Genomic DNA, 27,970 nt, shown 5'->3' on the forward strand with positions numbered 1-27,970 from the left:
AAATCACTGGCTGAAGTGGGAAGGTTTCATATTACTACTCCTAGGTCTTAGAGTAAGTAAGGGAAGTTAGCAGGACCTAGACCTAGTGAGGCTATGTGGAGAGGGCTGCTGAGACCTTTGGTGGAGAGACCCTCTCTCTGACCCCTTAGGGAGAAAGGTGGAGGAATAAACGATCTCGGTTTCCTCTTTCTAATCTGCTGATGCTATGCATTGGAACCTACTGGAAGCCAGTGTGCAACGTAGCCTGCTGTTGAGGTTCACTCAAGTTAGCCCTCCGGGACTTGGAACAGGGTGAACAACAATATTCTTTTCATCTCCCAGACAAGGAAAGATGAAAAGACCAACAATATGCAGTATGTAAAACTTAGAACATCGGCAAGCAAGATTAAAGGGCTTCTCTGTCTGGGTTTGTGAGTCTTTACTTCCCCCTCTCTTCTCCACTCTGCTTTTGATTTTCTGTGGACAAGTCATGTGGTGATTTTAGATGAGTTTAGCTATATGTAATTTTTGCAGCAGGCTAATGTAGACATTCTTCTTGTTCCTAGACTGGCAATCCTCACTCAACAGCCCTATTAGGTGCTCAGAATTGTGTTAGAGGCTGCGGGAGAAACAGACAAGGAGGGAAGCCCAATCCCTGCCATGCAAGAACTTACAATGTGATTAGGGAGATAGGACAAACCCATAATATGGAGCAATTCAAGGTGACATATAATTAAAATATGGTAGGAGTTCTGAAGAAGGCCATCATTGAGGACTGGGGGCAGAGGGAAGGAAGATTTGTTGGAGGGGACAGCACAGCTGAGCTGTAATTTGACAGTGGGTAAGGGTAGAGAGGAGAGCATCCCAGGTGACCAGACTACATAAGCAAAGAAGTAAATTTTTGGCTTTCAGCGGCACCAACCAGTAGAACAACCATTACCCAGTAAGCAAGGTGGAATAGGCTGAGAGTTAGAGGATCTCAACTCTGGTTTTGGGAAAAATGTAATATAGTAAGTCCCTGGGGAATAAGGTAGGGTTACTTTTTCATTTGCTGTCCTGTTAAATCTGGGATATAATGTGAAGAGATCAGAAAAATTTCTAATGTTGACTTTTTTTATTAATGTGGAATCGTCAAATGTGACCAGGTGAATTCACTAATTTTCTCCAGTTTTTCTAAGTGCTGAATTTGTGAGGTGCTCACTAAGAATCTCAAAATAGTGAGGTTGATGGATTTACATTAATTATTATGGTTGCAGGAATTTAAGCGACTCAAACCTCTTCCTGACAGAAAATTTAATTGACAATGAAAATAAAAATAGAAATTTACATTATCACTGTGAATATGAGCACAATTATGATGTATTTCAAGGGTCTGACTTTCAAATGAGCCTTTACAAATAATTGCAAGCACCAATATCATATTTTATCTATGTAAAATAAGTTATCTACTTTCTCATGTGGTTTTATGTTCTTAGGAGTTCTATGGTGAATTTTCAGTGTCCTTACTTGGCACTTAAAAATTTTTTTTTGGCTAAACTCAAGATGCTTCTTTCTTTCATCTGTACCATTAGTTGATTTAACAAGTCTACCAGCCTGTGCTTTGAAGAAGGAATGAAGGCTACAAATTGGGGGTTGACCCCACCACAACCCCCAATAAATGCAGAAGATGAAAAGAAAATAACATTTACTTAAAATTTTCTATCTACCAAGTCCTTTCATATGTCTGATGTTAGTAGTATCCATAGCAACCTAGTAGAGGATTAATATCATTTCCAATTTATATTTGAGGAAACTGAGGCTCAGAGAGGGTAAATTGTCTTAGGTCAGATAGCTATAAACAGATGGAACTGGAGTTTGAACCAGGAAAAATTAGCTCTTTATTCCAAACCTCATTTTCTTTATATTAAAATAATCTATTTTCTGAATTAATTCTTAGACATTAATAATACTTTTATTTGAATCTCACAAATATTTTATACAAAATTATGTCTTGTACCTTGGAGAATAACAAAGTCAAGCAAAAACACAGAACGACACGTATTTTTTACTGTCTCAGACTCAGAAAGGAATCAGGGCTGATGCCCAAGTTTTGTTGAATGACCTCTTCCCCAGAGGTATCTGTTATTCTGACTTCTAACACCATAGATTAGTTTTCCATGTTTTGAATTTCATATGCACAGAAGCATGCAGTACACATTTTTTCTGCATGTGGCTTTGCCTCAAAAATACATTTTTGAGATTCATCCATGTTATTTCATGTGGCAATTGATTGTTCATTTTCGTTGCTTGTAGTTCAGACTTCCCCTATCTAATAACTGTTCAGTTAATAATATTCATTATGATGACTCTTAGAAATTTATACTATTTTTAAGGAATGACTCCTTTTTATTAAGTATAACGATTTTTTCACTGTAAAAAAAACTAAATAAATATGCTGTAAGAAGTGATATTTGACAATGATTTCAAGGAGACACATTCACCAATAATCTTGACACAGTTGTTCCTGACAAAAGACTGTCACATGAAACAAATTCTAATTGTGTGACACATTTGCATGAACCCAAATGTGTTGTTTTGCATGTACAAGCCGCGAGAGAGGGATAAAGAGGTGGTTTATTTCAGTGGTTCTTCATTGTGTTGAGTGGATGTGGTATTTCCACTTGTTTCAAAGGGATCTCATGTTTAGCCTTTATTTTGCCCTCTATTTTGCTTTTCCATACTTTATCAGTGCCATTTGAGTGCGAGAAACCCTTAACCCCCAAATGTTGAAAAATTGTTATAGAAAATGGTGTAGAAAGAAGAAAAAAGATTGAATGCAAAAAACCTTCATTACATTTTATGTGCAAACTATTCTAATCTATTGTTTATTACATATATAAATTTGTTTTCATTATTCAAGTTATTATTTTCTATCTGGATCTTATATCTTGGGTTATTAGGATTAGAATGAAATACATTAGTTTTTTCCATTAAAACTAATATAATGAACTGAGATTGTGCCACTGCACTCCAGCCTGGGCGACAGAGCGAGACTCCGTCTCAAAAAGAAAAAACAACAAAAAAACAAAAAAAACTAATATAAATATTTTTCTTTTAATGTTTTTGATTTAGTGGCAGGGTTTTAAGGAATGAATTAAAGTTCATCGGGCAAAGGATAGGTATATTCCATAGCATGACTATATCACAACTTATCCATTCTATTGTTGGTGAATATTTTGGTAGCTTTCCTCTTTCTGCAGTTAAGAATAATGTTTCTAAAAATATCCTGTACATGCTGTTTTGTGTGCACAGATTCACACTTCTGTTGGGTATAAACTTAGGAGTGGTTTTTCTGGATCACATAAATACCTGTGACTAATAGATAATGCCAATGAATTTTCTAAAATGCTTGTAACAAATTACATTCCCACAAGTAGTATATGAGAATTTTAGTTGTTCAAATCTTTGCAACCATTAGTTATCTTAGTATTTAAAATTTTATCCATTCTTGTGTGTATGTCAAAATCATTGTGGTTTTAACTTGCATTTTCCCAATTATTGAAAAGTTGAGCATCTTTTCATACATTTATTGGCCATTTGGATATTTTCTTTTGTGAAGTGTCTGTTCTAGTCTTTTGCCTGTTTGTCTGGCATATTTCTATTGATTTGTAGGTGTTCTTATACATTGTGGATACTGGCCCTTTGCTAATAGTGTTAAAAATATATGTTCTTACCATTTGACTTGCCTTTTCACTCTAATAGTAGAGCCTTTTGATAAGTGGCTATTCTTAACTTTTTTTTTTTTTTTTTTTTTTTTTTTGAGACGAAGTCTCCCTCTGTTGCCCAGGCTGGAGTGCAGTGGCGTGATCTCGGCTCACTGCAAGATCTGCCTCCTGGGTTCACGCCATTCTCCTGCCTCAGCCTCCCAAGTAGCTGGGATTATAGGTGCCCGCCACCACGCCCGGCTAATTTTTTATATTTTTAGTAGAGATGGGGTTTCACCGTGTTAACCAGGATGGTCTCGATCTCCTGACCTCATGATCCGCCCACCTTAGCCTCCCAAAGTGCTGGGATTACAGGCGTGAGCCACTGCACCCGGCCTTCTTAACTTTGTTGAAGCCCAGTGTATCTATTTTTCCTTTACGGTTTGAGTTCTTTTGTGTTGTTACATAAATCTTTGCCTACCTCAAGGTCACAAAATTGCTTTTTTATGTTATCTTTGAGATACTCGATTGTTTCACCTTTCACATTTAAATCTACAATCCACCTGCAATTGATTTTTTGTATGATGTGAAGTAAGGGTCAAGTTTCATTGTTTTCCATATGGATACCTAATCGACACAGCACCATTTTTTGAAAATATGACCCTCCCTCACTTCTCTACAGTGCCATATTTGTCATAAATCAAGTGACCATATATGTATGGGTTTGTTCTGGCCACTCTACCCTGTGTTGATCTGTCTATTATGTATCAGTAGCACATTAGCTTAATTCTTATAGCTTTATAATAAGTCCTAATAATTGGTAGAGGAAATCCTCCAACTTTGTCCTCTTTATGCTTATACTGGCTATTCTTGGTCTGTTGCATTTTATTGAAACTTGAGTGTCAGGTGGTCAACTTACACACACACACATACACACACACACACGACTGCTGGAATTTTGATTGGGAGTGCATTGGAAATATAATTTAATTTAATTTTCAGAGAATTGATATGGTGTATACTTTCATTTATTTATATCTTTAATATCTTTTGAAAATGCTATATCATTTTCTGTATACAAGTCTTATGTATCTTTTATTAGATTAATTTCTAAGGATTTGAGTTGTAGATGCTATTGTAGACTACAATACTTCATTGTTTTAAAACTTAATTTTCCAGTTTTTTGATGCTGGGATAGAGAAATACAACTGGTTTTGACTTGGTATTCAGTGACCTGCTAAACTCACTTTTTAATTTCTATAACTTATTTATAGATTCTTTGGATTCTCTACATTCTCAGTTATGTTGTCTGTGAATAATGACAACTGTATTTCTTCCAGTCTCCCCTTAGCCCGAAGGTGGAGCTCTTTGAGGTCCCAGTCTAAAGCAGAAGAGGGTGATTTAACCAGTTCCTTGACCTTGGTGGGCCTTGAACTCCTACTTTGGTCTCCCCAGACCTTCAAGGCTGCTATTGTGCAATGTAGTCTTTTAGCTGTCTCTTCCAGATAGACAAAAGCTAACAGGCGAAAGCAGTCTCTGAGTTCTCTCTTCTTTAAATCTTGACCTGGTTTTTCCTTACTGTTTTGTTAGCTCTTTGATGCTTTTATTTATTTATTTACTTTTTTTTTTCTTTTTTGAGATAGTCTTACTCTATCGCCCAGGCCAGAGTGCAGTGGCACAATCTCGGTTCACTGCAACCTCCACCTCTTGAGTTCAAGCCATTCTCCTGCCTCAGCCTTCTGAGTAGCTGGGATTACAGGCCTGCACCAGCACACCCAGCTAATTTTTGTATTTTTAGTAGAGACGAGGTTTCACCATATTGGCCAGGCTGGTCTCGAACTCCTGACCTCAAGTGATCTGCCTGCTTCAGCCTCCCAAAGTGTTGGGAATACAGGCCTGAGCCACTGCGCCCAGACTCTTTGATGCTTTTAAAAATCTGTTTAAAATATTTAAAAAAATTTAATAACATTAAAAATATTTCATCCAGTATTTTCCAATTTGTCTTCAGTGAAAATATTGTATTAATTACCTAGCCTGCTATTACTAAAAGCAGAAGTTCATTGGATATTTTTGTATGGCAGCCTTGGGAAAGAAAGGATGCCAGGTTTCAGGACTGAATTCTTATGTCTATTTGGGAGCAAAGAGATGAGTCATGGATGACGAGGCCTGACAGAGCCAGGTCAGAATGACCTTCTGGCTTTTGCCGTGCTCTGGGATTGCAATGCTCATGGACAAAGCTAAAATTGTAGAACTTTGTATACTGGGAATGGGTGTAAGAAATACTCCTGAATGCACGTGGAAACACCTTTCTTATCTATGCTAAGCATAGTTGATTGGAGTTCACCCAAAGCTTCTTTCCTTCAAGCAATCATGTTTATTTTTAATCCCTGGGACTACAGTGTCACATGAGAGTCAGTTCAAGGAAGTGAAATTGAGTTCTAAATTGGATAGTATAGATGAGCAGATATGAACATGATAGAAAAGGCCTTTTACATGTTTAGGGACCAGGGATTCACTCTGTGTGTGTGTGTGTGTGTGTGTGTGTGTGTGTGTGTGTGTGTGTGTTTTGAGACAGGGTCTCCCTCTGTTGCCCAGCCTGGAATGCTGTGGTGTGAACACAACTGCAGCCTTGACCTCCTAAGCTGAAGTGATCTTCCTGCCTCAGCCTCCTGGCTTCCTGAGTAGCTGGGACCACGAGTGCACATCACCATGCCTGGCTAATTTGTGTATTTTTTGTAGAGACCTGGTCTCGGCATGTTGCCCAGGCTGGTTTCAATCTCCTGGGCTCAAGCAATTCTCCCACCTTGGCCTCCCAAAGTACTGGGATTGTAGGTACAAGCCACTGCACCTGGCTGAAATCATTTGCTGAGTAGACTTACTTATTTCACAGTATTTGCTAAGTCATATCTACAAATACAGTCATGTGTCCTTTAACAATGGGGATATGTTCTGAGAAATTCATTATTAGGCAATTTCGTCATTATGTGGGTATCATAGAGTATATTTACACAAACCTAGATGGTATAATGTACCATACATTTAGGCTATATGGGATAGTCTATTGCTCCTAGGCTCCTATATAGCATGTTACTGTACTGAATACTGTAGGCAATTGTAACACAGTAGCATTTGTGTATCTAAACATATCTAAACAAAGAAAGCACAGTAAAAATACTGTATTGTAATCTTATGGGGCCACCGTTGCCTGTGTGGTCTATTGTTGACCAAAATGTCATTTTGTGGTGAATGACTGCAGTTGGCACACAGAAATAATTCTGCTGTATGGGGACTTAACTTGAAATGGTATTTATTATATGGTATTTATTATAATGGATTTTTAGCTATCATAATTATGGGCTGGGTTTTCCATATATAATATGCATTCTGATGAGATTCCATCTGAAAACATGACACAAAACCTTATGCTAAGCAGCACACTTTAGGGAGGACTGAATCCAGTCATAGACCATCGCTGAGTTTCTTAAAATGTTGTTCCTCCCTGGCTGGGCGCAGTGGCTCACGCCTGTAATCCCAGCACTTTGGGAGGCCGAGGCAGGCGGATCACGAGGTCAGGAGGTTGAGACCATCCTGGCTAACACAGTGAAACCCCGTCTCTACTAAAAATACAAAAAATTAGCCAGTCGTGGTGGTGGGTGCCTGTGGTCCCAGCTACTCGGGAGGCTGAGGCAGGAGAATGGCGTGAACCCAGGAGGCAGAGCTTGCAGTGAGCCGAGATCACGCCACTGCACTCCAGCCTGGGGGACAGAACGAGACTCTGTCCCACAAAAAACAAAACAACAACAACAACAACAACAATGTTGCTCCTCCCCTGGCCTTCCACTTTTGAAAAATACTCTAATACTCTATTCCATAAGGAAGCATTGCCTCTTTAAAAAATTTTTTTCTACAAAAAAAAAAGATAAAACCCATCTTTCAAGAGCTGAAGGATCAGCAATCAATTTAAATTTTCACATGAAAATGGCTGAAGGCCTCTGGGAGCCTGTTGATCCAGCAATCATCCAGCTTTAGTTGATTCAGGGACACCTGAGCACTGGAGAGTCAGCCTTTGTCTTTCTTTTCTAAGAGTCCAAGACTTTGTATGTTCTTCTTTAGCTATTAAGGAAGCATGGATTTTGACTATGTGTGCACTTCCTAGGTAGGGGTATTTTGCAGTGTTATTAGAGGCAGAATGTTAAGGAAAATAGACATTTGCAATGAACATCTGTTATAAAGTTAGAAAGAGTCCAGTTTAGGGTATCACTAATCCCACACCACAAAAATATCTGGTTGAACGGTCATTGCTAATATTATTCATGGAGATTCAAGCTAAATACAGTTAGTTCATCCTACTAGGACTCATTTGACTGGAACCTATCCTTTGCATCTAAATGTTGTAAATAAACCTTTAATAAATAGTTATCAATACAATATAGAATAGTATATCCAGAATGCAGAAAGATCCTTTCAGGCTATAAGAGCATTTTTAATAAAATTCAGCTATAAGATATCAGATGGAATAAGTAACAACAGCAGCAACATCCACAAAAGCCTCAGACAAACAAATCGTTCATGCACGTATTTGTGAAAGTATCTCCTTCCCATATCCCCCAACAGAAATTATTATTTAATTAAATGGGCAAAACCTTGAAGCCCTTCTCTCCATTGGTTATTCTAGTTATCCATTCTTCTAATTTTTTTTCAAAGTTTTTAACTTCTTTGCTGTTGTTTTGAATTTCCTCTCGTAGCTCAGAGTAGTTTGATCGTCTGAAGCCTTCTTCTCTCAACTCATCAAAGTCATCCTCCATCCAGCTTTGTTCCGTTGCTGGTGAGGAACTGCGTTCCTTTGGAGGAGGAGAGGTGCTCTGTTTTTTAGAGTTTCCAGTTTTTTTGGTCTGTTTTTTTCCCCATCTTTGTGGTTTTATCTACTTTTTGTCTTTGATGATGGTGATGTACAGATGGGTTTTTGGTGTGGATGTCCTGTCTGTTTGTTAGTTTTCCTTCTACCAGACAGGACCCTCAGCTGCAGGTCTGTTGGAGTTTACTAGAGGTGCACTCCAGACCCTGTTTGGCTGGGTGTCAGCAGCGGTGGCTGCAGAACAGCGGATTTTCGTGAGACCACAAATTCAGCTGTCTGATAGTTCCTCTGAAAGTTTTGTCTCAGAGAAGTACCGGGTTGAATGAGGTGTCAGTCTGTCCCTACTGGGGGGGTGCCTCCCAGTTAGGCTGCTCAGGGGTGAGCGACCCACTTTAGGAGGCAGTCTGACCGTTCTCAGATCTCCAGCTGCGTGTTGGGAGAACCACTACTCTCTTCAAAGCTGTCAGTCAGACAGGGACATTTAAGTCTGTGGAAGTTCTTGCAGAGTTTTTGTTTGTCTGTGCCCTGCCCCCAGAGGTGGAGCCTACAGACGCAGGCAGGCCTCCTTGAGCTGTGGTGGGCTCCACCCAGTTTGAGCTTCCTGGCTGCTTTGTTTACCTAAGCAAGCCTGGGCAATGGCGGGCGCCCCTCCCCCAGCCTCGCTGCCGCCTCGCAGCTTGATCTCAGACTGCTGTGCTAGCAATTAGCGAGACTCCGTGGGCATAGGACCCTCCGAGCCAGGTGCGGGACACAATCTCCTAGTGTGCCGTTTTCCAGGCCCGTTGGAAAAGCGCAGTATTAGGATGGGACTGACCCGATATTCCAGGTGCCGTCTGCTTCCCCTTTCTTTGGCTAGGAAAGGGAACTCCCTGACCCCTTGCGCTTCCCGAGTGAGTCAATGCCTCGCCCTGCTTCGGCTCGCGCACAGTGCGCTTCACCGACTGTCCTGCACCCACTGTTAGGCACTCCCTAGTGAGATGAAACCAGTACCTCAAGCAGAAATGCAGAAATCACCCGTCTTCTGTGTCGCTGGGGCTGGGAGCTGGAGACGGGAGCTGTTCCTATTCGGCCATCTTGGCTCCACCCCCCAAAACCTTGAATTAAATTGATCTTATCTACTGTACTCTATGGCCAAGAAAACCACCTCTGTTTTATGTGGTGGTAAACTCACGTAAATAATGGAGGTCAGAGAAACAGGATGAATTTATATTTCTAGTCGGTTTGAAAGGGTTTACAAATTGTGTGGGCTTGAAAAATAAATATTTTACAACCACATTTTATGCTATCAGTTTGATATTTCAATATAAATTGAATAAATCCTCGATGTACCTTTTGTTTGCTGTTACCCTTTGTAGATAGTACCAAATAAAGGTTTTCAACAGGGAAGACAACAGGTGTCATCAGCAGAAAGAGAGACATGATTTTCACATTAAAGTGCCTTGGATGGCAATTAAATCAACAACAAAGCAGATACAGAACCCTGAGATTCAAACGTCGGAGAAATGTGAATAATGCACAAAATCATAGTTAAAAACACCAAATTATAGTTTCTTTGGAATAACATTTTATGTAATGCCAAAATATGACAGGTATTACTGTCATGTGATATTGAGATATCTTGAGGCAATACACTGGGATAAATTCATTTTAATTGAAACCAGATTTTCAAAATTTACAGCTCCTGTAATGTATAGAGACAGAATACTTCTTGTAACACATGATTAAATAAACTCCATTTGGAGAGAGAGAAAGACAAGGGTTGGACACTTAGGCACTAAGGGCGGCCCTGTAAGGAAAATAGGGAATCAACAACCCCGAGACCCATGTAAGTACCAATGCTTTCTAGGATTATAAACTACTACTTCAGACACTCAGACAACTAACTAGTATTTCCATTACTTCCCACTGTCTTCCAACTGTTTCTTTTTATTTCTCTGACTAGTGTTGGGCAAAGTGAAAGTTGAATACCCAAGCAGGCTTCCTTTCATTGCCACTAAGTCCCCACAAAGTTGCTTGAAGGATGCCCTAAGGTATATGACTAGAAGAGGGAGCAAGAGGCTTGGAGGGACAACTATGGTCAATAATGACATGACAGTCACTGGGGACACAGAGATGGTCAAGGAAGAGTTCTTGTCTTTAAAATTTCCATAATAGTTGAGAAGGCAAATATGTTAGCAAATAATTGTAACCACACTATGTTGGCCATGATAAAATAGATTTGTATAAAATAGGGGTATGTGGGATGGGGAAGGAGTAGGGTGGAGGTGAGTGGTGGGGAAGGCACAGAGAGAGCCCAGAGAGAGGTATCTCTCAAGCTGAATCCCTAAGGCTGAGCAGGAGTTCTCTAAGCAGGGAAGGGAGAAAAGGCCTTCTGATTAGCAAGCATATGCCAAGACCTGGAGATGTTTAACAGATCAGAGTACAGGTGTGATGCTGGGAAAAGCGGTGAGGGGACTGGAGAAAATGCACAGGACTCAAAAGTCTGAGGGTCACAGGCTCTGAATTTAGATGTTGTCCTATAGGCCAGAGGGACAAATATAAGGGCTTGAACAGAAGTGTAAAATTATTTGATTTGCTCTTTGGAAAGACCATTCTCTCTGCCTCACTGAGAGCTGATTGAAGAAAAACTAGGGGAACAATGACTAATTGGGAAGTCATTGCCAGAAACCAGGATTTGAACTGGGACAGAGGTGTGGTAGAGAAAGGTGTCAAGATAACTACCAGAGTTCAGGCTTGAGTTACCAGCAGTTTATCACTAGGATAGGGAATATAGATTTGGGAAGACAGCCATTTGAGTTTTGGACATGCTACATATGTGGTCCTGGATGATAGCTTGGTTGATAGATGATAGTGTAGAGTATGGATAGAGGGAGGCACAGCTTGGCATTGACCTTACAGGCAGAGGGATAGTCATCCAGATTGACTGGCAAATACCTCTCTGGAAAGTGTTTATCTCCTGTATACAAAGTCCAGGAGAATGGGCAGCTTTCCTCCCTTCTACTGCGTGGCTAGTGTCACCCCTCTACCCCAGCACTGCAACGGATGTGTAATTTAAAAGAAAAATAACCTGTGGGAGTTAGTGGGGTGCCAGTTACTCTCAACCTCATGTTAAATAGAGTAATAAATAGCTGAGCTCATCTTAAGTTTGGAGGAAGTGGGAGGCACTAGTTTTAGGATATGGGAGAAGCTGCAATTACTGGATAGTGGCAACTAGACAGCCAGGGGTGCATGAGACCACCCAAATTAGGGGATTAGAATAAGGGAATGCCAACTTTCAGGAGGAAGAAGTCCAGACAGGGAGGTGAGAGGGTCCCAATTATAGCACTTTGGAATTTTGTCCCTAGAGGGTCCTGTTTACTGCATTGCTAACAATCCCCCACAGGTGGAGCATAACACTCATGTACCAAGTACTTTTAATTTAAAGTAGATATGACCATATCTGTGAGTCCATTTTACAGATGAAAAACCTGAAGCTTGGAAAGTTGAATAACTTGCTAAGTGGCACAGCCAGATCCTTCTGCCTACAAAGTCCATAATACTCTTTGTACTGTATAATATTTGATCCTGAGAGGAGAGAGGAAGGAAAATTAATAGGATGTGCGAAAGTGTTAAAGTAAGAAGAATGAGTAACATTATTAAAATGTGTTTGATAGATATAGGTCCTTGGAAAAGACGTCCCCATTACTTCTCGTTGCAGTGCCTGTGTTCAAGCCTCTTCCCAGATCCTCAGATCTCTCACCAGGGTCCTAAGGATTGCATTTGAGATAAGGCAAATCTGAAAATAATAATTTTACTTCTTCAAGATATCAGTCAGTGATTATTAGCATTCCATCTAGTGGCTTTGCTACTCAAATTTATCTACCATGGAACATATTGGCAATGGCAACATGTTGTCGACAGTGCTGTGTTATAGAGAATATACAGAGTAAAGGCTTATCATTTTCAATGTCCTTACATTTCATGATCTCACATCAATCCTACAAGATGACAGATTTCAGAGTTAAGGAAATGGAGGACCAGAGAGGTTAAGTGACTTGCTCAGACCTACACGTCTAGTAAGAGTTGGTGCCAGTACTAGAAATACAAGTCTTCTGACTTATTGGCAATATGCTTTCTGAGGTATCACACAGACAGGGTGTGGAGAGATTGAGAGAGAGATGAGGGGATGGGAGGGAGAGGTTATATAATAGAGAAAAGGAATGCAAAGCAAAATCTAATAAAAATTCAGGGAACACAGAATCAACAACTTCTTTGCTTTCAAATGCATCATTATGTTTTTTCATCCTTTTGTTTTGCCCACTGTTTTCAAAGATTTTTAGGCTCTTAAGATTTCAGTGAAAAGCCACTTGAGGTAGCCACACAGGCTGTCACTAAAAGGTCCTGGAGCTGAGGAGTTAATGGACCCCAGAAGTCTACTGCCACTGCAGTCAACGCACAGCATCAGAGTTACAATTTCCATGCTGGTAATGAGCTGAGCATGCCCCATGGTCTGAAACAGATCCATGGTAAAATGCTACTTGTTGCAAATAATAGCAACTGTGAACAGCATACCACTGGGGCTCACTCTGGGCCTGGGATCCACTGTGGCACAAGTATCGCCAGTGAGATTTAATTGCTCACCTTGAGAGCCACTGTAGATAGGGCACAGGACATGGGGAGAACTGTTTCCACCCCTTGGACGGCAGTTCCTTCCACTCATTGGCTTTAGTGGGTGTTGGTCAATGTGCCTTACTTTTCAAAGAGTAGTGTTGAATCTCTATCAAGTAATACAGCCAAGAGATCCTTCCAGTCTCTCCTGCAGCAGTTCAACAATTCTCAGGAAATATTTATTTCTGCTTATTAACAATGTTGACCAAGGATTAAGCATTCTTATTTCTGGACTTTTTCTCTCCCTTGAATTGTCTCTTTGGACAGGGAGCAGAGATGGCACCCAGGCATACCTACAAAACTTAATTGCTCCTTTCCCCTGGTTGTCTTGCCTGCCACTGCTATTGAAGCTAGGCTAATTAGTTTCTTCCAGAAATATCCATCCAAATCTGTGCTAGTCAAATCAAAATATCTTTAAAATATAGCTTTCAAGGTGCAGGGAGAGCATTGATCCTAATATCTCTGTTTCCCCTTGAATGCCAAGATGGAAAAAAAATATGTTCCAGTCAAATATCCCCCCAAAAAGAGCATGTCAAAGTATTAAATGCATCAGCGATAGCAAAATAGTTAAAACCCTGCTGTTGCAGCAGCAGACTCAGGGTCATTACTTTTGATTAATATTTTCCTTTTTTTAAGAGGCATAGCTAATATAAGTAAGTAGACCAAAGAGGATATTTAAAATATATCCATAGATTGCCTTTTGTTAAGATCTTTAACCCTGGAAAATCGTATCCATAATCGTAGCTCATTATCTTAATTAGATCTGTCCTACATTATCTCACGATTTATTCTCATTACTTCATAGGTGATCAGCCTTTTGAAAAGGATGTGAGCAGAATTTGCTGATTTTTATTGTGATAGTGTCTGTCTTCTCTTTCAAACTCTATTTAGATCTTTTGGGTATAATAATGGTGATGCTATATTTAATTAAAAATTACATTAGAAAGATATTAATATTCATTCTACTGAATGAGCACAGGATTAACTCAAGAATTAAAATCTCTATAATGGCTAATGAGGTGAACTATGCTGGGATGCCCATAAAAACAGAGATGAATCATAAAAATGGCTAAAAGTCTGAAGCTTTTTGTCCTATTGTCGTGCTGTTTGTATGGAAAGCAGGGCTGTCTGCTCACAAGTCACTTGAACATATGCTTACCCCCAAGAGAGTGATGGTACCTGATGTTCAAGTTGCAGCTTCTTAGGATCAAGATTGTGTTGTCAGGAAGTTGTACCTTCTCTCTTCCTCTATCCCTCTCACTTGGGTTAAAAACATGAGGAATAGCTGTTTTAATACCTTGTCAGTTAACATGGGTTTATATCGTTTGAGGTAGGAAATAAATACCACACTTTCAGTTTTCTGGTTTGTAATACAGATTGTAATATAGGAGAAAAATTGCAGATGAAGAAGGCAGAATTTGGCTATTGATACAAAATAGGAAGGGAAAATTGCAAGATTAAAGTTATTAGCAACTCTGTGTGGGGCAGTTATCTCTAGATGAGACATCACTGGGCAAATGCTGGCACCTTCTGGGGCAGGTTGGTCCTAGAGGGAGAAACAGTCCCAGGGCAGGGCAGACAATTAGGATTATGGAAGTTCACTGTCAGGAAACATGCTCATGGGCAGCTTACTCATGGCTGAAGGGAGGTCAAAGTAGAACAGGGCAGGGCCTAGTGAGGAAACCATAGCTGAAAGACCAACAGGCTTGGTTGGCTATAGTTGATGAGTTTCTAGATAATCATTTTGTAGCAAATGTGGACAAAAATATGGAGTACAAAATCAAATTTTGTTCTGTCCTAAAGGTATCCTTGGAAGAAAGGTAAAGTGTGGTGGAAAGAGCTCTAAGCTGAATCAAAAAAATCTATAGTCCTCCTTCATCTATAAGCCATTAATCAAATTGCTTAACCACTTTGGGCCTCAAATTCTTTATCTCTGAAATTAGAAGGTTGAAGTAGAGCATGATCACTAAGATCCTTCCAACTCTAGAGTTCTAAGTTTATCTCACACGAAGAGTATTGCAATAAAAGTAAAAATACCAGGTATGATAGATTGAGTGTAAAAAGGCCCGAGTCATTGCCCTCTTAGAATCTGCCTCCCATGCAATTGACTATGCAGCTTTTCCCACGGAGGTGGAGTCTACATTTGAATCTGGTGTGGCCTTGTTACTTGCTTTGGCCTACAGAATGGGATGCAAGTAATGGTGATCCAGATCCAACTTTAGGCCTGCAGAAGTCTTTTGCTCTTTTGCTGTTTCTCAGACCCCTGTCTCCACTGACAGGACAAGCCTGAATTAATTTGCTGGAGGAATGAGACAGGTAGAAGAAAGCTGTGTCATTTCAGTCAAGGCTTCCTCATTCAGCAAACCTCAAGGTGATCTGTTAGCTCATCACAGACACATGAGTGAGTCCAGATGAGATAATCCAAGCCCAGCCCAGATTATCAGGGCTGCCCAATCTACCCAGACTTGTGAGAAATAAGAAATGCTCCTTGTAATAAACCCATAAGTTTCAGGGGTTTTCATATGATGAAAGTTCACTCATATGTAAGGTCCACTTGTTCACCTAAGAATTCAGTACCCAGTAAAACTCTCTCTCTCTCTCTCTCTCCCTCTGACTGTGACTATTTCTCAGGGTCTTCAGGAAATATTCCCAAAGTATTCATGAAAAATCTTACTTGCCAAATAGCACCCACAGGGTCCTACTACCACTTCTACTGGGTGCTGTTGATTCAATTGGGCATGTTGATACCCTATTCGTGGCGGTCATTGCTTCCACCTTTTTCTGCCTTGCACTAGGGAATCAACAAGTGCTTCAGGATGCCAAGGCTTTTCTTGAAAAGAGGGTAGTGAAATTGCGGAAATGCCTTGCTCCTCATTTTTTGCTATTCTCTGTTATATGGTTACCAAAGCTATGTCAATATGCCTAATGTCTTAAGGAAGTTTAAATTAAATAAATTTTAGGTTTTACTTATGGTTCTTTGTTTCTCCAGGACCCTGGGCCAGGGAAAGAAATGAATGAAGATGCCACCTTATGCCCAGAACACTTCTCTCATTCAATGATAAAGGCTTTGTGGTTAGGTCAACTTTTGTTGTGCTCAACTCTGTCCTTCGTAAGGATGGGCTCTGTCTCGGCTTTTGCACTCCCAATTAACGCACTGCTGTAAGTTTGCCATATCATTATGTAACACATACCTGGATGTGTTTGAACTCTGTCTCAGGATGAAGCTATGATGTCCCATTGCAATTGTTTTGAAATCTGCTTCCTGTATCCAGAGAGAGGGGCATTAAGATCCCAGAGATAGGTAGTTAAACATAACCTGCGTATCAGCTGCTCTTCATTGCAAAATGTCTGTGTTTGCACATAATATCTTAACATTTTCAGCTTCAGCTCACTTCAACATAGACATTTATGGGATCTTTTCAAACCTATCCTTCTCCATCTGTTCACACCACAAAATCTGGTGATCAGCATAGACCCTGATAAAACTTTTGTAGGGAGAATGAGGATGGGGCTTATATTGCGTAATATATTAATCTAACTTCAACTATGTTGTGATAATAAATAAACCTTCAGATCTTAATGACTTTGTATAAATAGTAAGTATTTCCTCCCATGCAGAATCTGATGAAGCTCTATTTTGTAGCTATGCCATCTGGATCACATAGCCTCCAAGGCCAGCAGAGCAGAGGAAGACAAAGAGCAGAGCACGATTGAGGTGGAAGTTACACGTTCTATGTGCTTACTTTCTACTGGCCTCATCGGGTCGCATGATCCCACTCCGATAGGTGCATGGGGGCTTAGAAAATTAGAAAAACATGTGAATATTTGGTAGGCACTTACAATCTCTGCCAGCATCTGCCCTTCTAATCAGCAAATTTTCAATTACTTTTTTCTTCACCCACATAAGACATCTTAATCCAACCTCAGGGGAGACATCCTGATGTCCAATGTAGTCACTACTTCAAGCTTAATGGGATACATGGGCCTCTCTGTCATGTCTGCATGAGGCTTTTCTTGATCAGGTGACCTATGAACTGAAAGAAAGAATATATCGTTGTCCTCCACTGTCTATATCACTGCATACAGAGTGGTGGAAAGGAACAGAATAACGATGGTATACATTCCTATTTGAAAGGGGATGATTAGAGACACAAAACAATGATAACATCCCACTGGTCAGACATGGTGAGAGTTCCCCTATGCAGGGGATGGTAAGTGTTCCTTAATTAGGCCTTGGTTGTGGTCCTTGAGAGACATTCTTTATCCATTGTCCTCTATGCCTGTAAGCTGTGCCCTCCAAGATATTTTTTCTTTTCCATTACTCTCTGAAGTGGGTGAGGGGGAATATGTCTTCCTTGGGGGCTGCACAGTTTTCTCAGCAAACCTCTTTCCCATGCAACATTGGCAGCTTAAGGGTTATAAGTCTCAAAATGTCAGTGGCTTTTTCTAGTCCAGGCTCATGATTTATTTAACAATGCAGTTCCCTCAAATACACAGTAGGCTTCTGATCTATTTGTTTCAAGTAACTTTCATGTGGTAGTAACCATATTTAAAGTTCTTTTCTAGGCATAATTCTAAAATCTGCTTTGTTTCGTTGCTTTCTCGCTTCTGTGCATTTCTCTCTTTTCTATATGGGCGCTATGTTGAAGATGTCTGACTAATAGGTAGAACATTCACACACTTAATCTGTTTACACTCTTAATTGATTCTCGTCCTAAGTCATTTCATCCAATGGGGACATTTCACTGTGATTTTGTGGCAGTCTTTTGAGATGCCGAGTCTTCTTGTTTAGAGCCTAGAAATAGTCACTTTTCCAACTTGCAAACTTCCAAATTTCTGAACGATTTTTTTCCCTTTCATTTCTGTTTGCAAGCCAGCCAGGGTTTTCCTGAGCTTATTTCATTATTGCAATCCTCTGCCAAATACAGCCAACATTCACTTTCAACGTTGTTTCCCTAAGTCACTGGGCTCAGAAGCCACACGGTCTGCCTCCCAAATTACCACAGGATTTTAATTTTTGCCAAATGGTTTCCCACTGCTTAAAATGGATTGCCATTTTTTTCCAGCCTCCAACATTGGATTCTTCACTGCCCTCTGCCTAATTGCTAAGTCATTGCTACACATTTTAGGTTTCTTTGTGTTGGCCTCTTATCACTAATAAAAATTCTGAATTTGTTAGGATAGGCTAGAATATGCTGTGAAAACAAATATCCCCATTTTAATTCACTTGCTAAACAAAATAAACAAAATGAAGTTATCTTTTTTGTTCCCACAAAATCTCCAGGTCCCTGTCTGATTTCACTTTGGGCTGTGGTTCTGAGTATTGGAGAAGTATAAATTGTGGGGCAAATGGAAAGGAAGTTCAAGGTGACATTTTGCTTAGCAAACTCGAAGTGTATGTTGGTATTATTGCTTAGGTATGGTATATTTATTTGTATGTTTACATAGTGTGACTGCCTAATGGCATTAAAAAAATCTATAGTGCATGGTTCACTGTTTTCCCTCCACTGAGAAGAGCAATGAGTAAGATAGAAATGGGAATATATTTTATGTGATGAACCAGGGTGAAAATCAGCAAAAAGTTTGTGACAGTGGATATATAAAATAAAATTTCCCCTTAAGTTATAATCATGTTTACACTTTTTGCATATGTAACTAAATGAATGTATTCTTTCTTCTAGTGGCTTATTGGTAGAAAATAAACACAGATGTCTTTGTTTTATATTTTACAGCAATGCTTTCAGTAACCTGGAGAGGTACACATGGCTGGTATAACAATTATCTTCATTTAATGATGTGGAAACACCTACCACAAGTCCTGGCACATTGAGGGTCTTGAATAAATTCTGTGAGATGAATGGACAAGTGCAGAAAAGGTTGAAGGAGTGAATGAGGCAGGTTAAATGACCAGTTCTAGATTGGTTACTAAGTGACACAGCCTAACTGAGTTTTCCAATGTTCCACTAACCCTGCCTCCAAGCAGCTTCAGAATGCAGCTTACATTTCTGCTATAAATATTTTCTTTAGAGTTTTGCTGATGAATTGAAGTTTCATAACAAGAAGAAAGCAGATGGCTTTTGGGAGGGGTTTATACTTGCTCTTTTAACTGTGTTTCTGTTTTGCTTGTTTATGCAGAGTGTGCACAAAGGTTGCCAGAGCCTTAATTTCAAACTGCATCATTTAATAAAATACAATAAGAAGAATTAAGAAGAAAGGCTGCAGGGGAACATCCTGCTTATTATCTCTGTAATGAGAGGACTATTTTTTCTCCCATCAGTTGCCAATGATGAGGTTTTTTGTTTCCTTTCATGCGGGCACAATTGTGATATTCAACGAGAGCAGTGCGAAGTGCCACTTTACAGCCAAACATTCAATTCCTCCTAATTCACAAGGGAGAAAAGGATCAAGTTGTGCAGCTGGGAGGTGATGTTTCTTCCCAGCAGCTGTCATTGAGGAGGCACGTGCAAACCATAGAAGTCATTTGTCACAAGAACCCCATCCAGAATTTGCTATGTGCGTCTCACTTGCTAACGTGACATGAAATACTGAAGCTTTCAAAATCAAGTACAGAGACTTTGTTGTGTTGACATGGGCAAAATAAAATGAAGAGCTGAGGCAATTATGTGGATAAATCAGGCCAAAAATATCCAACCATTGAGAGGAAAAAGTTCCTTTGGCTCAAATTATTCAGAGTGACTGTCCATGTTCATCAATTTATCAGGATAATGAATTTTATCCTATACTTTACTTTGTCACTGTAGATATATCTTTAGTCTATGAATTTGAATGACTGTGATATTTTACTTCACAGAAAATTATAATAGGAGTTGAATGAGCAAGCACCATGTTAAAAGTTTGCTACTGCAGCTATGATAATAGTCCAAGAGAATTTAAACCCCATTATTCAATAGCTAGCAGATATGGTTATTGGAATGGGGGTAGAGAGGGAGACACGAAATCTGTTAATAATCAAATGCTTGTAACTAATCTGTCTTTCCCATTTAGCATCCTATTACCCAAAAATATCTTGGTCTGTAGCTCCCGGCTGGTTTCCTGGTCATTTGACAACTGGTTAAATGAGCCTGAAAATTTCATCAGGTTTCATATAAAGAATAATATAGTTATATACATATAAATGTATATCTTTGTTTATTTTTAATATCCCTTATTTATCTACAAAGAGATGAATGTTTGAAATATGTGACGGATAAGCAAGATCAATTCTTGTGTCTGCTCATGCATTGGCATTGAGCTTTCTGCTTGGAGTCCTTAGCATATTCCACACTTGAGCCATCCTTCTTGTTTCTTCATGCTTCCAGAGCCACTAGAATCACAGGCAAAAGGGCAGGAGCTTCTCCTTCGGGCAGAGGGAGAATCTCTGAGCACCTAGCTACATTACCCTGGGTGGTCTGGTCCTGCCAGAGTCTCTTAAACATTAGAGACAACTCACCATTTGGAAGTTACAAATCATGAAAGTGCTCACTGAAGCAAAATAATACCACATAAGAAATAAATGCCTAATGTTGACGAACATTTTAATCTTTATTATAAAATTATAACATGAAGAAGAATCCTGAAGAATGACCCTAAAGCTTTTGTCGCAATAGCATTGTAATGGAAATACAGGTGTGTTTTCTTTTCTTTCTTTTTTCCTTTTTTGAGACAGGGCCTTGCTTTGTCACCCAGGGTGGCGTGCAGTGGAGCTATCATGGCTCACTGTAGCCTCGACCTCCTGGGCTCAAGCAATCCTCTCACCTCAGCCTATTGGGCAGCTGGGACTACAGGCATGCATAACCACATCCAGCTAATTTTTTGTAGAGATGGGGTTTCTCCATGTATTGCCCAGGCTGGTCTCGAACTCCTTGGCTCAAGTGATTCTCCCACCTTAGCCTCCCAAAGTGCTGGGATTACAAGCATGAGCCACCATGTCTGGCCTACGTGTGTTTTATGATTAAAAAAGAAATACATACAATTATTGGGACAGAACAAAATAAAGAGAAAAATACAAATTATCTGTAATTCAACTATCCAGAGATAATTATTTTTTATGGACTGAATGGTGTTCTCCAAAATTCATATGTTGAAGCCCTAGCCCCTAATGTGATTAGTATGGTTTGGCTGTGTCCCCACCCAAATCTCATCTTGAATTGTAACTCCCACAATTCCCATGTGTCATGGGAGGAAATTAATGGGAGGTAATTGAATCATGGGGGTGGGTCTTTCCCATGCTGTTCTTGTGATAGTGAATAAGTCTCACGAGATCTGATGGCTTTAAAAAATGGGAGTTTTGCTGTATAAGCTCTCTCTCTCTTTGCCTGCTGCCATCCATGTAAGACATGCCTTTTTCCTCCTTGCCTTCCACCATGATTGTGAGTCCTCACCAGCCATGTGGAACTGCAAGGCCATTAAATGTCTTTCTTTTGTAAGTTGCCCAGTCTCAGGTATGTCTTTATCAGCAGTGTGAAAATGAATTAATACAGTAAATTGGTACCAGTAGAGTGGGGTGCTGCTGTAAATACCCAAAAATGTGAAAATGACTTTGGAACTGGGTAACAGGCAGGGCTTAGAACAGTTTGGAGGGCTCAGAAGAAGACAGGAAAATGTGGGAAAGTTTGGAACTTCCTAGAGACTTGTTGAATGACTTTGCCCAAAATGCTGATAGCGATATGGACAATGCAGTCCAGCCTGAGGTGGCTTCAGATGGAGATGAGGAACTTATTGGGAACTGGAGCAAAGGTGACTCTTGTTATGTTTTAGCAGCATTTTGCCCCTGGGTATTTTGCCCCCATCCTAGAGATTTGTGGAACTTTGAACTTGAGAGAGATAATTTCGGGTATCTGGCAGAAGAAATTTCTAAGCAGCAAAGCATTCCAGAGGTGACTTGGGTCACCACTTGGGTGCTGTTAAAGGCATTCAGTTTTAAAAGGGAAACAGAGAATAAAAGTTCAGAAAACTTGCAGCCTGACAATGTGATAGAAAAGAAAATCCCATTTTCTGAGGAGAAATTCAAGCTGGCTGCAGAAATTTGCATAAGTAACAAATCCCCAAGACATTGGGGAAAATGTCTCAAGGGCATGTCAGAGGTCTTCACAGCAGCCCTTCTCATCACAGGCCCAGAGGCCAAGGAGAAAAAGTGGTTTTGTGGGCCGGGCCCAGGATGCCTGGCCATGTGCAGTCTAGGGACTTGGTGTCCTGCATCCCAGCTGCTCCAGCCATGACTAAAAGGGGCCAAGGTACAGCTCAGATTGTTGCTTCAGAGGGTAGAAGCCCCCAGCCTTGGCAGCTTCCATGTGATGTTGAGCCTGCGGGTGCACAGAAGTCAAGAATTGAAGTTTGGGAACCTCTGCCTAGATTTCAGAGGATATATGGAAATGCCTGGATGCCCAGGCAGAAGTTTGCTGCAGGGGCAGGGCCCTCATGGAGAACCCCTATGAGGGCAATGCAAAAGGGAAATGTGGGGTTGGAGTCCCCACACAGATCTCTACTGAGACACCACCTAGTGGAGCTGTGAGAAGAGGGCCATCACTGTCCTCCAGAACCCAGGATGCTAGATCCATCAACAGCTTACACTGTTTGCCTGGAAAAGCCACAGACACTCAATGCCAGCCTGTTAAAGCAGCTGGGAGGGAGTCTGTAGCCTTCAAAGCCTGGATGTGAGACATAGAGTTAAAGGAGATCATGTTGGAGCTTTAAGATTTGACTACCTCACAGGATTTCAGACTTGCATGGGGCTTGTAGCCCCTTTGTTTTAGCCAATTTCTCCCATTTGGAATGGCTGCATTTACCCAGTGCCTGAACCTCCATTGTATCTAGGAAGTAATTAATTTGCTTTTGATTTTACAGGCTCATAGGCTGAGGGGACTTGCTTTGTCTGAGACTGCGGACTTTTGAGTTAATGCTGAAATGAGTTATGACTTTGGGGGAATGTTAGAAAGGTGTGATTGGATTTGAAATGTGAGGACATGAGATTTGGAAGGGGCCAGGGATGGAATGATATGGTTTGGCTGTGTCCCCACCCAAATCTCATCTCTAATTGTAACTTCCACAATTCCCATGTATCATGGGAGGAAACAGTAGGAGGTAATTGAATCACAGGGATGGGTCTTTCCCATACTGTTCTTGTGATAGTGAATAAGTCTCATGAGCTCTGAAGGTTTTACAAATGAGAGTTTCCCTGCACAAACTCTCTCTCTCGTTGCCTGCTGCCATCCGTGTAAGACATGATTTGCTCCTCCTTGTCTTCCACCATGATTGTGAGGCTCCCCAGCCATGTGGAAGTGTAAGTCCAATTAAACCTCTTTCTTTTGTAAATTGCCCAGTCTAGGGTATGTTTTTATCAGCAGCATGAAAATGGAGTAATACAGTGATAGTATTTGAAAAGGGGCCTTCAGGAGGTAAACAAGGTTAAACAAGGTCATAAGGACCCTAATCCAATAGGATTTGTGCCCTTATGAAAACAGGGAGAGACAAACCAGAGCTCATTGGCTATCTCTTCCATGTTGGGACACACAAAGAAGGTGGCCATCTACAAGACAGAAATGTGATCATGCTGGCACCTTGACCTTGAACTTCTAGCCTTTGGAACTGTGAAAATAAATTTCTGTTTTTTAAGCCACCCAGTCTATGGTATTTTGTTACAGTAGTCCAAGCAGACTAACCCACCATTGTTAATATTTTCACATCCTTTTATATTTTAATATTATTCTATACTAAAATATATATCCATCCATCAACCCATCCATCCTTAGGTACATATAAAGATGGCACTATACCCAATGGCTTACATCAGCACTGTATGATAAACATATATTGTGAATCACATACATTAATCAAATACATTTAAAATTTTTTTAGTGGCCACTTTGAAAAGAGAAAAAATGAAAATGTGAAATTAATTTTAGTAATATTTTAAATTTAACCCAGCGTTGCCAGAATATTGTCATTTCAACATGTAATTATTTAAAAATTATTCTTCAGGCCAGGCATGGTGGCTCACTCCTGTAATCACACTTTGGGAGGCCAAGGTCGGAGAACTGCTTGAGGCCAGGAGTTCAAGACCAGCCTGGGCAACATAGCAAGACCTTGTGTCTACTAAAAATAAAAAAAAAATTAGCTGGGCATGATGGTGCCTGCCTGTAGTCTCAGCTACTCAGGAGGCTGAAGTGGGAGGATAACTTAAGCCCAGGAATTTGAGGCTGCAATCCCGATTGTGCCACTGTACTCCAGGCTGAGCAACAGAGCAAGATTCCATCTCTGAAACAAAAAAGTATTCTTAAGATAAGTAACTTTTTTTCAAAATTCTAAGTCTTTAAAATATTGTGTATATTTTACACATACAGTACATTTCAATTTTGACTGACCACATTTCAAGTGCTATTGCCACCATATTGGAAAGAGCAGTTTTAGATCAAGGGCTTTCAGTCCTGGGCTGGAGTTGGACCTCTCTACCTTATTTGACAAATGGCGTTAGACAATTTATTTAACTTTTTTATTTTATATTTTATTTTTTGAGATGGAGTCTTGCTCTGTCACCCAGGCTGGAGTGCAATGGCATGATCTCAGCTCACTGCAACCTCTGCATCCCCCCCTGGCTCTTAGGAACCCCATCGCAGGGGGTGAGGCACCCCCTGTGATGTGGGGAGTAAGAGCCAGCCCCTCTCCCCTCCTGGCTCTTAGGACCCCCATCACAGGGGGGTGAGGCACTTTTGGAGGCTAAGATGGCTGGATCATGGGGTCAAGAGATTGCAACCAACCTGGCCAACATGGTGAGACCCCATCTCTACTAAAAATACAAAAAATTAGCTGGACACAGTGGCGAATGCCTGTAGTCCCAGCTACTCTGGAGGCTGAGACAGGAGGATCACCTGAACCTGGGAGGCAGAAGTTATAGTGAGCTGAGATCATACCACTGCACTCCAGCCTGGTGACAAAGCGAGACTTCGTCTCAAAAAAAAGGAGTATAAAAAGATCTTTACAGAAGAATGACAATATAGAAAAAATAGAAAAGCCTCCATTTTCTAATCACTATAGTAATACTTGATTTGGGCAAGAAGCAATCCAGATGAAACCATTAAGTAAAGATTATTATGGGACAGAATATTCACACTGTTTCTATCATTCCATAGATCACTTGTTAATTACAAAAGGAAAAAGAGGCTGGGAACAGAGGCTCATGTCTGTAATCCCAACACTTCGGGAGGCCGAGGAGGGCAGATCACCTTAGGTCAGGAGTTTGAGACCAGCCTGGCCGACATGGCAAAACCCCATCTCTATTACAATTACAAAAATTAGGCAGGCGTGGTAGCAGGCACCTGTAATCCCAGCTACTTGGGGGGCTGAGGCAGGAGAATCACTTGAATCCAGGAGGTGGAGGTTGCAGTCAGCCAAGATTGCACCGCTGCCCTCCAGCCTGGGCGACAGCGTGAGACTCATTCTCAAAAAAAAAAAAAAAAAATGCTCTTATTCTTAGCAGACATATTGAAGAAATTAGGGGTAAAGTGATATGAAATCTGCAGTTAACTCTCAAATTGTACAGGAAGAAAATTTATTAAAGTTAAAAAACATGAATATTCATAGATATACATATATATGGGGGCAGGTAGAAAGGGAGGGACACACAGACAAAGAAAATATGGCAAAATGGTAACAACTGGTGATCACTGAACTATCCTTGCAACTCTGAAAAGTTTAACAAATTTCAAAGGTATATTATTTTTGAACTGCTCAGGAGGTTTAAATTTTTGAATTTTTAAAATAAGCAATCAATTGTGAGGAAGTCTGAGAAACCACAGACTTAAGAGATAAGATGAAAAATAAGGAAAGTAGAATCACAGTAATAAGAGGAACAGAGTTTCAAAATGCTGTAGTCAGTCAGTAGCTTCAATGCAAAAGAAAGTTAAATTAAGGACCAACTCAGTAAAGACAACTGGATTCAGCAACTGGGAAGTCAGTGATGACCTAGGGTACAGGAGCTTCATTGAAATAGTAGAGTTGGGCCACGCGTGGCCCACACCTATAATCCAGCAGTTTGGGAGGCCGAGGTAGGTGGATCTCTTGCGGCTAGGAATTCAAGACCAGCCTAGCCAACATGGTGAAACCCCATCTCTACTAAAAATACAAAAATTAACCCAATACAGTGGTGCACCCCTGTAATCTCAGCTACTCAGTGGGCTGAGGCATGAGAACTGCTTGAACCTGGAAGGCAGAGGCTGCAGTGAGCTGAGATAGGGCCACTGCACTTCAGCCTGGGTGACAGTGGAAGACTCTGTCTAAAAAACAAAAAATAGGCTGGGCCTGGTGGCTCATGCCTGTAATCCCAGCACTTTGGGAGGCCGAGGCAGGCAGATCATGAGGTCAGGAGATCGAGACCATCCTGGCTAACATGGTGAAACCCCGTCTGTACTAAAAATATAAAAAATTAGCTGGGCGTGGTGGCAGGCGCCTGTGGTCCCAGCTCCTCGGGAGGCTGAGGCAGGAGAATGGCGTGAACCCGGGAGGTGGAGGTTGCAGTGAGCTGAGATTACGACACTGCATTCCAGCCTGGGTGACAAAGCGAGACTCCCTCTAAAAAAAAAAAAAAAAAAAAAAAAAAAAAAAAAAAAAAAAAAATGAAGAAGAAGTAAACTGGGTATGTGCCGTTAGAGGTGGTGTACATTTTCAGCATTATAAGTGAATACAAATGAGTGGCAATAGTTACTTTGGTCCCCAGATGTTTGGTATCTTAACTAGTTTTTGATCTCTTACACTAAAGGGATTGCCTGTTGAACATTGTTAGGAATATAAGTACTGAAGGCAAACTGCCTGGGTTTGAATTTTGTTCTGTCCCTTGCACCCTGCCTGGCTTCAAATCCTAGCTCTGCTTATTAAGTTCTTTTAAGGGGATGATCTTTGAGCAAATGTCTTAGCTTCTGTTTTCCAAGTAAATGGACACAATAATTGCTACCTTGTGAAATATTCATGTAATTGACCAGCATTTACCATGTAGCATCAGTGTTTAGTTTCAGTCATTGGTGATTCTGCAGTTGGACTGTGAGGGGGTGTTGGGGTGGGGGGTGGTGTGTGTGTGTAGCACTTAATTGCGTGGAGAAAGAAACAGATACTTTTGATAACCGACAGGCAGCTTTTCTCTGCTTTTGTGTCAAAAGGGAAGAAGGGAGTTTGGAGAGGGAAACGAATTCTCTGTAACACTAAGCTCTCTTCCACAAAAACAGAGGTACATAGAATGTGTAATAATTTACAGAATTTCTAGACTTCAACGATCTGATTTTTTTTAAATTTACTTTTATTTTTTCAGGTTGAGACTGAGCTAAAGTTAATCTGTGGTGACGTTCTGGATGTACTGGACAAACACCTCATTCCAGCAGCTACCACTGGCAAGTCCAGGGTTTTCTATTATGAAATGTAGGTTCTATACTAACAATTAACAAGTGTACTTCAATAAATTTAAACATTCTCAGGAATAATTGGCTTTGTTTCTTTTTTTCTTAGACATTTCATATTATTTTCCTTATTAAATATAACCAAAAATCCCACAGAAATTAACTGAGGAGCCTCTAAATATCAACGAAATTATCACTTGATAGACTAGAATTAAACAAGCAAATGATTCTAAGAAATGGCACAAGTGTATTAATCATAAAATAAAATTCCTACATGAAACATTTAGCCATTCTAGACCATTTCTGTCTGTGCAGACTCATCCTTTCCTGTGTTTTGCAAAGCCCAGCTAGAGGAAGCAAGTTCTTCCCAGTGGGTTTTTCCCATCTCTGGTTGCTTGGCTGGCTGGGCTTCCTCTCCAAACCCCCTT

The 27,970-nt window shown here is 40.5% G+C and overlaps 1 long non-coding RNA gene across 1 annotated transcript; it reads left to right on the top strand.

Annotated features, from left to right (window-relative positions):
* Positions 1 to 11,355: 11,355 nt before the first annotated feature.
* LOC115837335 lies at positions 11,356 to 27,645 on the top strand. The gene is made up of 3 exons (XR_004032389.1): positions 11,356 to 11,367; positions 13,809 to 13,817; positions 27,458 to 27,645. It is a non-coding gene; the product is annotated as an uncharacterized LOC115837335 (long non-coding RNA).
* The last annotated feature ends 325 nt before the right edge of the window (positions 27,646 to 27,970 follow it).

The sequence above is a fragment of the Nomascus leucogenys genome, chromosome 11 (assembly GCF_006542625.1).
Source record: "Nomascus leucogenys isolate Asia chromosome 11, Asia_NLE_v1, whole genome shotgun sequence".
NCBI lineage: Eukaryota > Metazoa > Chordata > Mammalia > Primates > Hylobatidae > Nomascus > Nomascus leucogenys.